Here is a 10,649-nt window from a genome sequence, read left to right on the forward strand (position 1 = left end):
ATTATTCGTGTGAATATAATAGATGTAACATCATTAGTGTGAATATAATAGACGGTACATCATTCTTATAAATAAAATAGATGTTACATCATTAGTATTATTAGGACAGAATTTTTTAGTACAAATAATATGATTGAAATTTTCTCTAAATTGTATTAAAAGTAAGTTTTTATTAAATTATATTGAAAGTAATTTTCTATTAAAATATATTGAGATTAAATCTATTTATTTCTGTATTACAATTATATACTATTTAATACAGATTGCGCCCGTATGAGCAGAAAGGCTAAACCCTTTTGTACATACATTTCACTTGTATCATACAGTCAGAAAAGAACTGTACTCAGTAAGTTCTGTAGATAGTGATCTAGACGAATTCCAAAGATTTTTCTAGAGGGGCAAATGAGCTGATCTTCAGAATTACCTACGTAGTGACGTACATAGACCCAGACGATAGTCTGTAAAAAAAACTATGAAACCTCACTTTGATATTCTGGTGAACACAAGAACCGGGCATATATCCATATTTGGCTTTGTCCTAAGAAACTGATATAAAAACCCCAGTCCACGAATATGCAGTTTGTTCGCCAGAAACTCAAACAGTCCTCTGTCTTTACAGGTAAGAGTATCGTCTATGTACAATTTTTCATATAGTATAAGGATTTTAGTGTTATAAGAATTTTTAGTGTTAAGATGTTAATCTAACATCAGTACGTTTAAACATTAGATTATTTTAATATTTCCTTACTATTCTTTAATATGATGTATAGGAAAGTTTAATTGTTTGAAGAACTTATATTTACTTGTAATTATATTATTGATTATAGTAAAAAGCAACGTTCGCTACCAACTTCATACTCAGTAATAGTTAAGTTAGAAATAAAATGCTCTTTAAATAATAGAGTTTAATATGTTGACATTTTAGAATAAATTCAGTTATATTTCAATTGCGGTATTAGTCTGAAATATTGAATTTTAGATTCTTTAGCTATCGTGAATCTAGTCGATATCTAATTATCTGTATTACATTCTAAACGGCAGAACTTATACAATGTATGATGTTGGTAAGTGAAAGAATATCGTAGTTTTATATGTATCTCTTATATCTGCAATTTAAGCTTATGTAGATTGATATTGGAATGTAATTTTATATGTTGAGTATTTCAACAAAAGTTTGATCGCCAGAAACTCAAACAGGCTTCTGTCTTTACAGCTCGGTCCCCTCGCAAGCCAAATTCCCCAGATGTAGCCACATCTTTATGGTCAAGTGACACCTGTTTCAAGAGGATTGAACTTCGTCTTTCCTTCTCTCTCTCTCTCTCTCTCTCTCTCTCTCTCTCTCTCTCTCTCTCTCTATTGGGTCATGAAAACAGCTTGACAAAGAGTTTACGAGAAAATCCGTCTCATAAAAGCTAATGGACAATCCTTTCTCGTAAAGGCCTATGGATAAATAGTTTCTGACGGATAAATCCTTTTATCATAATAGCTGCTAGATAAAAACTATTTTTCGTAAAAGTATGAATATGATAGATGTTACATCGGTAGTATGAATTGATGGTACATCATTAGTATCAATATAGTAGATATTACATCATCAGTGTGAATCTAATAGATGTTACATTATTAGTGTGAATATAATAGATGTTACATCATTAGTGTGAATATGATAGATGTTACATCGGTAGTATGAATTGATGGTACATCATTAGTATCAATATAGTGGATGTTACATTATTAGTACCAATATAATAGATATTACATCATCAGTGTGAATTTAATAGATGTTACATTATTAGTGTGAATCTAATAGATGGTACATCATTAGTGTAAATGTAATAGATGTTACATCATTAGTGTGAATATAACAGATGTTACATCATTATTATGAATATAAAGATGTTACATCATTAGTGTGAAAATAATAGATGTTACATCATTAGAATGTGATTAAATATTTCATTCGTAAGGTGCAATCATTTTTTATTTTCAGATGTGGACGAATTGAAGGACCTCCAAAACCCTTTTCCTTTTCAAATTGTGTTATCAAACGTTCAAGGATTCACGCAGACTGATGGAGAAAGCATAATATTGTTACTGCTTACCTGTATTCGGAGAAAGGAAACACCGGGCCGATCGCACTGTTTAGTTGTTGATCTATTCTAAAATTTGAGGCAGAAATTCCAATTAAAAGCACTTCTTTCATGAGAATAGCTCTCTCCGTTGTTAGTCGTCTTATTTAAGTTGGTAGACAGTTCATTATTTATACTTAACTTATCCGACTTGCCATCGTTAGTAATAGGTGCGGATCAAAGCAAATAAATACCAAACATATCTCGATAAATGTTCTTCGATTGAAATAAGTAAGTTAACTGTTTGATTGGATAGCATTTCTTGATCTTGGCGACTCAGTCAATCGAGTTTGAATTAATTCTTGCTCAGGAAACGAACTAAGTAGTTCCAGCTATACACGGTTATACCTATACACGGTTATACATTTTCTGTTCGTAATAGCTGCAACGTATGTACTAGGGCAGTGAATAAAATTCCTCAGGATTCACACACCACACCCATTTCACTCTTGATTATGATAATGAGATTGCAAACTGTTGGTTTGAGCCAGATATTCACCGACTCGCTACGGTCATCGCGCTCATTTTTTTTTTTTTATAGTCCCAGTACTTAACTATGTGAAAAATTCTACTGGGCTTGACATCGTTCTAATGAAACAAACTTGCATCTTTTTACACAGCTCACACGAAGAACTGAAAGCTTACATAATATTTAAAGCTAGCCTAAAAAATAAACAAAACAAACAAAACAAACAATTTATCTCGCGAATTCTGAAATATTTTAATTAATTTTGTTACGTATATCTGATTTCATATATATATATATATATATATATATATATATATATATATATATATATATATATATATATATATATATATATATATATTAATTTAATGTTTGTTTGTCAGTTTAAAAAAAATTAAATTATTTTTCTTACATGCTATGGTAGTGCAAATTTATTCACTGGAGATGATATTTTTTCAACAAAAAATTCAGTCTTTTCATAAACACCATGTGTTGGCATAGAAGCTGACCTTGATTCAAATTTAGTAAACAAAGTTCTATTTTATTTTAAAATGATTGGTTGTTGTCAAGGTCATGATGGAGCTATGGGTTTAAGAAGTAAACAACTTTTTTAATTTTTTATTTCTTAGAGAAAATTATTGGTCTAATCACGGCCATATTCTGTGTAAGTGATATCACGTGACACTCCCCACCCACCCCTTCTGATTTCGCACATTGGGGGAATTTCGAGACTGCGTCTTAATATACAATACTATAACCTTTGTTTTGAGAGAGATTTCTCAGTTTTCGGGCTTTTACACTTGGTATCAAGTTGTTTTCTTTGTTGTTGCTAGATGTTGAGATAATTATCTTCAGATAATTTGGATTTCAAAAGGATTAATTCTTTCTTCTCTGGAAATATTTGAAGAGTGCTCACACAGATTTTGGAAAGATATTGCTTACAAATTTAATTTGGATTTCCAACACCGGAGTACGTTTGTTTGTATTTCTACAAGGAATTGTAGATAGGCACAGGAATAATAATAATAATGAGGACTTTGTATAGCGCCTAATCTTTAGAAGCTCTAAGCGCTATACAACTTTATACAACACCTATAAGATAAAAAAAAACATATATAATGATATGATTACAAAAACAAACACCATGAAAGTAGTAAACATAAAAAACATGCTGATAATATTTAAGGTAGGAAACATTAGGTCTTTAAATTTGTTCTTGCAGTCGAAATAAGTGAGTTTTGAGAGCACTCTTGAATGGGATCACTGTCTTTGTATCTAAGTTCAGTGGGCAATTCATTCCGCGTTGCTGGGCCCTGGTATGCAAAAAAAACGCTGTCCATATGACTTTGTTTTCATTATGGGAATAATGAGTATAAGATTGTCAGAAGAGGAGCGTAAGTATCTTGCTGGCGTGTACACATGGGTGAGGTTCGATAGGTATGTTGGACTATAGTCCGTCAGTGAAAAGTAGCACACAGAACAAATTTTGGGTTTGATTTTGGATCGAATGGATAGCCAGTGTAGGGTACAGAGTAGCGGGGAGAGGTGATCTGATCAGGGTACTCTAAGTATGATCCGAGCAGCTGTGTTTTGAACTTTTTGAAGTTTCTGGAGCAGATATTGAGATGAAAGAGACAGAATTGAGTTACAATAGTCCAGTCTTGAAAGTACTAATGAACACACAAGTGTTTTAGTGGCATCAACTGAAATATATTTGCGAAAGGAGCTGATGTGTCTCAGCTCAAAATACGCAGCCTTACATATGTTCATGACATACTGGTGCAATGTGAGAGTACTGTCCAGAGTAACACCTAGGTTTCGTACTGATTGTGTGAATTTAATGTTGGTGTTGCTGATATTTATTGTTTGAGGTAAAGGATGTGAATGAGAAAGTCTTTGTGTTGTGATCAGAATGGCCTCAGTTTTATCATCATTCATCTGCAGCTTGTTACATGTCATCCATGTTTTCACATCAGAAATACACCTCTCTACACCTTGGATGGCAGCATCAACTTCAGTTGGGTGGCTAGATTTGTATATTTGGGTGTCATCAGCGTACTAATGGTGAGACACTGGATGATGATCTATGACACTTGAGAGCGGCTGAATGTATATAATGAAGAGAACAGGTCCAAGAACAGATACAATTTGTGTCCTGTTGACCAAATAGGACTTGAACCACAGTAAGGCTGTATCATGAATGGCAAATACATGCTGGAAACGGTGAAGTAATATATCATGGCCTATTATGTCAAATGCTGCAGACAAATCAAGGAAGGTGAGGACTGTAATCTTTCCTCTATCCAACGCAGAGAGAATGTCATTGACTACTTTTAGAAGAGTAGTTTCAGTACTGTGGCAAGGGCGATATGCAGATTGTACATTGCTAAAAAGACTGTTTGAATTTAGATGAGATACAAGCTGGGATGGAACAACCTTTTGAAATGAATGGGAGATTAGAAACTGGGCGGTAGTTCTTTAAATCGTTATGGTCTAGTGTTGGTTTCTTCAGCAGAGGCTTTACAATGGCAGTTTTGAAAAATGATGGGAATTTCCCAGATGAGAGAGAGGTATTAATAGCATCAGTTAGTGAAGGCAATACTGGATCTAAGCAGTCAAGAGCAGTGATGTTGGAATTTCATCAAGTTCACGTGACTTTGGTGCATTCTTCATTGGGATTGTACGTACGAAATCCATAAAGACGGTTCAAATGCTGCTGGTGGTTGCATTTCAAATTCTGTACGCCAACTGAATCAGTAGACTACAGCATACGTCATCGTCATCCATCTTGGATTTTACATCAGGATTCGAATTTGAAATTATTAGAACATTTATTACTAGGAAGTTTGCAATTTAATTCGTGGATTATTTTTAGAATATTTTTGGATTTGATTCTTGAAACCGAAAGTTCTTCTCTTTTCTCATCTTCACCGAATTTATAAGGAAATTAAATTGTTTGTTAAATTTTAAAAAGCTTGTTGTTTTAACTCTTTTTGTGTTACTGTTCTTTCGAGCCTAAATACGTAACATAGAAATTGGGCAGCTCGTCCGAAATATTTGTATTTTAACTAAAATATTTCAGAAAACTTTGTGTTGTTTGAAATTTGAATTCCCCTAGTTTTTGAAATCTTTAGTGAGATTGACAAGCTTTTACTAAAATGGCATCAAAAGTGGAAATATTTCTTTCAAATCCTTTTCAGGAACAATTAGAGCTTTTCAGAAAAGATGATTTGATTCAACTTGCCAGAAAATACGATATTTCTGAAGTTTACTTAATGAAACAGGAAATAAGAAATATTTTGGTTCAGAATTTGTTGGAAAAGAATGTTTTGGATAAAAGTGCTTTGTTTCCGGTCAGTAAGTTTGTATCAGACTCTGACGCAAAAATAAAGCAAATGGAATTAAAGTACAAGATGGAATTGGAGTTGAGTAAGCTGGAACTTCAGAAAGAAGAACGAGAAAAACAACTGCAAATGTAGTTGCAATTCGACAAAGAAAAAGAACAAATTAAATAGGAGAAAGAGAAAGAACAAATGAAATTAGAGAAAGAAAAAGAACAAATGAAATAACAAGCAAAAGAAAACGAAAACAGAAAGACAAATGCAAGAAAAACAATTGCAGTTACAATATGAAAAAAGAGCAGAGAGAAAGAGACAGGAAAGAGCGAAAGAAAAGCAAATGCATTTGCAAGCAGAAGAAAAAGAGAAAGAAAGACAAATGCAGTTACAAAAAAGCAAATGCAATTAGATGAGGAAGAAAGAGAGAAAGAGAGGGAATATCAATGTAAAATGAAAGAATTGGAACTGGCAAGTGAAAATCACTTTCATGCTTCCAATTTAAATTTAAATTTTGATCTTGCAAACAACATTAGGTTAGTGCCCCCTTTCACAGAAAGAGAAGTAAACAAATATTTTATTGGTTTTGAAAAAGTTGCAGAAAATTTGAAATAGCCAAGGGAGCATTGGACTCAGTTATTACAATGTGTACTCACTGGTAAGGCTAGTGATATTTATAATTTACTGTCAGTTCACCTAAGTGATGAATATGATATGGTTAAAGAATGCATCCTAAGGGGTTATGAGTTAGTCCCTGAAGCTTATCGGGAAATATTCAGAAACTATAGAAAAGAAGCTGAACATGCTAGAGAAAAAGAGCAGTTATTTGATAGATGGTGCTTAGCCAAAAAATTGAGCGAGATTATGAAAGTCAAAAACAACTTGTATTACTTGAAGAGTTAAAAAAAAACTATATATATAATTTGTTTGTGAGTTTTAAAAAAATATATTTTTTTATTTTTCTTACATGCTATGGTAATGTAAAATTATTCACTGGAGATGATATTTCTTTTCATAAACACCAGATGTTGGCCTAGAAGCTGACCTTAATTCAAAATTAGTAAGCAAAGTTCTATTTTATTCTAAAATGATTGGTTGTTGTCAAGGTCATGATGGGGCTTTGGGTTTAAGATGTTAACAACTTTTTTAATTTCTTAGAGAAAATTATTGGTCTAAACAAGGCCATATTATGTGTACGTGATATAAACATGATCACGTGACCCCCTTCTGAATTCGCAACTTGGGGGAATTTCGAAACTGCGTCTTATGATACAATATAACCTTTGTTTTGAGACAGAGATCTCAGTTTTAGGGCTTTTACACTTGCCATCAAGTTGTTTTCTTTTTTGTTGCCAGATTTTGAGTTAATTATCTTCAGATCATTTGGATTTTAAAAGGATTAATTCTTTATTCCCTGTTACACCATTAGTATGAATATAATATATGTTACATCATTAGTATGAATATAATAGATGTTACATCATTAGTATGAATATAATAGATGTTACATCATTAGTATGAATATAATAGATGTTACATCATTAGTATGAATATAATAGATGTTACATCATTAGTGTGAATATAATAGATGCTACATCATTAGTATGAATATAATAGATGTTACATCATTAGTGTGAATATAATAGATGTTGCATCACTAGTATGAATATAATAGATGTTACATCATTAGTATGAATATAATATATGTTACATCATTAGCATGAATGTAATAGATGTTGCATCATTAGTGTGAATATAATAGATGTTACATCATTAGTATACTAGACCTTACCTCATCAGATTAAGCATAACAGATCTTACCTCGCCAGCACGACTGGTCATGACTTTATTGTCTTACAATAAGTTACAGAAAAGAGCGAGCGAAAATCAACAAATCTTTGTAAAATTCAACAAAATAATTTATTTCCCAAAATACAAGTTGCAAATTTTAAAAACTTATTCCATTATGAACTAAATCTCAATTAGTCGTAAAAGTTCTATCACAAGTCCAAATGTATGATGTTCCATTTGGAATCAAGTGGTATTCCACATAAATTCCGAGATTGAATGTGTTGATGTGTCTTTAGTCTCGAAAGTGCTAATGTGCCCATGGGCTGGAACGTGGCGATGATTAAGAGTCTTTTAATATATCACAATAATATAATCCTAAATGTTCTTGTCTTCATTTCACTATATTTTCAATTTAATTGTTTTGTACAAGAATATTATTGAGCTCTTGGTAATAACAGCGAATAATAATTTGAATAAATAAATCCACCCAAATCAAAAACTGAACACTTCCGTAAGACTGAATCTGCTTCAGAGCTTAAGGCAAGAATGAGTAAAGTTTCAAGTGAACAACATTGATATAGAAAGATAAGACACAATGATAGAGCCAGGACGTAGATCGGCATCCTCTTTAAAACAATCGTAGTTGTCAAACAATTTAGGAATTTCCAAGTGAAAACATGTGTCCCAGATTCAGACAGACGGTGTTGGCCCCTTTTAATAATGATCTGTTTGTTCTATGATCATCGAGAAATAATATATATGTATTATGTTGTTTACAAACTAAATGTCACTTGTCATATATGCCATTAACTTGATTAAATGCCATAAAATGTAGTCGCTCTGTATCAGTCTGCAACATTGTTGGGTTTATTTATTTTGGGGTGGGGTGGGGTGGGGTGGGGTGGGTCTCATTTTCTGTTTATATTATTTTTCCCTATGTTTATCCATATATGCACAGAAAAAAATTCGTGTTTTCAGGCCTGGTAATGAACATGCGAACCAACTGTTACACTTCATTGATTTTTCATTTTACTAATGGGTAAGTAGGTATTACTGAATTTATTCAACAAAATTAATATTTACCACATGTTGCGTGCCTTGGCGAGCAAAGGCTGGATATTATTCAACGAGTTTCTTAAATTTAATATTAAATCATTGTCTATTGGAGAAACTTTTAATCACAGTTATCATTTAAATTAGAAAGAGAAAGAAGAACCCGTCTTTTTGTATCTTTTTCTGGCGCATACAGTGCCAATTTTAATTCTTGCGCACAAAAAGTAGTCACAGACTAAAGATGAAGTAATATTGAACAGTTTCATAAAAAATAACTTTTATAGGTGCTGTGTATATTTAATTTGTATTGTTTGTTGGCTTTTCACTTTGATTACATGTTATTTTGTGATTGACTTCGGTCAATAAAATAATGCGGGGTTTACCTAACTAGTGACATTTATTTTGTAAACAACATAATACATAGCTAAGATTAATTATTTAGATCGTTATTAATGGAGGTAAACATGTTCACTTGTATCTGTATTTTTTTACCATTAGTTTTTCACTTGGAAGTTCCCGATTTTGTTGATAACTTAGCATGTTTTAGAAAGGAAGATGACACCCATCCTGGAACAGATATAGTGTCATAGCTTTATATATTAACGTTGTTTAGTTCAAAATTGACAATTCCTACCTTCCGAATGGCCGAGTGGTCTAAAGCGTTCTTTGTTACGGATCACTGCCATCTCACCTCTGTCTGCGTGGGTTCGAGTCTCGGATTCAGCCAATGTGGGTATGTGAGAAAGCTTGCCAGTAGCTTCTCGTGGGTCGGTGGTTCTTTCCGGGGTTTTACCGGACTCTTCCTCTACCATTAATACTGGCCGCCTATCGTGTGCTGAAAAATGGCGTTAAACCCGACAACAACAACAATTCCTACATCAGCATCTGATGTGGCATCAGTCTTATTGTTGTGTTCAGTTTTAATTTGAGACGATTTATTTGTTTATTTAAATTATTCTCTAGAATTACAAAGTGTTCCTTAATACTGTTTGGACAAATTCATTATTTCGGAATTAGTATGAATTCATTCAAGGATATTTGTGATGATATATGCATGATATATCATGTCTATTAAATCATATACACATTCGAGGCTATTGGTATATCAGCACATTCAAAATTGAAATTTATAATCACTACTGGAATTATTTTGGAACTCTGTACATTTAGACTTGTCAATGAACGGTCAGGACTTTTAGAGAACTAATTCACAATATTGTACGTTCTCTTTACATTTTCAGATTGCATTCTACGGAATGAAACTATTTGTTGAATTTTATCAAACTTTTATGATTTCGTAGTTTCGTGTCACTAAGTTTATATAAAAAATCCCTCACAAAACGAGCAAATATCCCTCTAATTAATAAAATATTTGTTAGGAGTCGGATAATGTTCCAAACGTGGAAATAGCGCTGTAAATTCCTGTGTGTAACTACATAGTTCACTTGGTTAGGTCAGGTCTAATGAGTGACTGAACCGTCATATCCATGTATACGCACGTGACTGTTTAGAACGTTTCCACCGAAAAGTTTCCATCATGAACATTCATCATAGACGCAGTACTGGATTTGGCAGAGTAAAAAACATTCGAGTCGTTGGATATTTCTCTGAAGAGAGTATTACTAGATGCAGAAATTTTCGTAGATTTAGAAATGTTTTTGAGAATTGAAGAGATTTGCCGTTCCTGATTTGTATTCACTTAGCTATTGTTATTAAGTGAGTGGGTGTTTTGAGAGACCAGGAGTTGTCGATATTCTTTTTAAAATATAGACGAGTTTATTTACTTCTATAAGCTGCCATTTCAACCATGCTTTTTGTTGAGGTGGAGTGCTAGTAACAGGGTTGGACCCCAAGCACCCTCTCCTTTGACGG

This window comes from Sinohyriopsis cumingii, chromosome 19 (genome assembly GCF_028554795.1).
Source record: "Sinohyriopsis cumingii isolate HCF-2022 chromosome 19, ASM2855479v2, whole genome shotgun sequence".
NCBI classification, from domain to species: domain Eukaryota; kingdom Metazoa; phylum Mollusca; class Bivalvia; order Unionida; family Unionidae; genus Sinohyriopsis; species Sinohyriopsis cumingii.